Source organism: Corapipo altera, unplaced genomic scaffold, assembly GCF_003945725.1.
Source record: "Corapipo altera isolate COAL_440 unplaced genomic scaffold, ASM394572v1 59716, whole genome shotgun sequence".
Taxonomy (NCBI): Eukaryota; Metazoa; Chordata; class Aves; order Passeriformes; family Pipridae; genus Corapipo; species Corapipo altera.
In genome coordinates, this window is record NW_020888221.1 from 778 (window position 1) to 1,294 (window position 517).

General features: G+C 66.3%; 1 protein-coding gene across 1 annotated transcript in view; it reads right to left on the reverse strand.

The window, feature by feature from the left end:
- Nucleotides 1-517, reverse strand: part of NECTIN4 (nectin cell adhesion molecule 4) — a gene marked incomplete at both ends in the record, with an annotated part of 2,357 nt that overhangs the window by 554 nt on the left and 1,286 nt on the right. The gene's annotated exons all lie outside the window — the stretch shown is intronic.

The following is a 517-nucleotide window of genomic DNA, read 5'->3' on the forward strand; positions in this document are numbered from 1 at the left end:
GCCCCTTCCCCACCACCCCGTGCCCATTGTTCACCTCCCTGTACCCACCACCCCATGGTTTCTGCCTCTTCCCCACCACCCCAGTGCCCATTGCCCATCTCCCTGTACCCACCACCCTGTGCCCACTGCCCACCTCCCCTTCCCCACCACCCCCTGTGCCCATTGCTCATCTACCTGTACCCACCACCCCATGGCTTCTGCCCCTTCCCCACCACCCCGTGCCCACTGCCCACCTCCCCTTCCCCACCACCCCGTGCACACTGCCCACCTCCCTGTACCCACCACCCTGTGCCTTTTGCCCCTTCCCCACCACCCCGTGCCCACTGCCCATCTCCCTGTACCCACAACTCCCTCCCCACCATCCCATGCCCATTGCCCACCTCCCTGTACCCACCACCCCATGGTTTCTACCCCTTCCCCACCACCCCGTACCCACTGCCCACCTCCCCGTACCCACCACCCTGTGCCTTTTGCCCCTTCCCCACCACCCCCCGTGCCCATTGCCCACCTCCCTGTA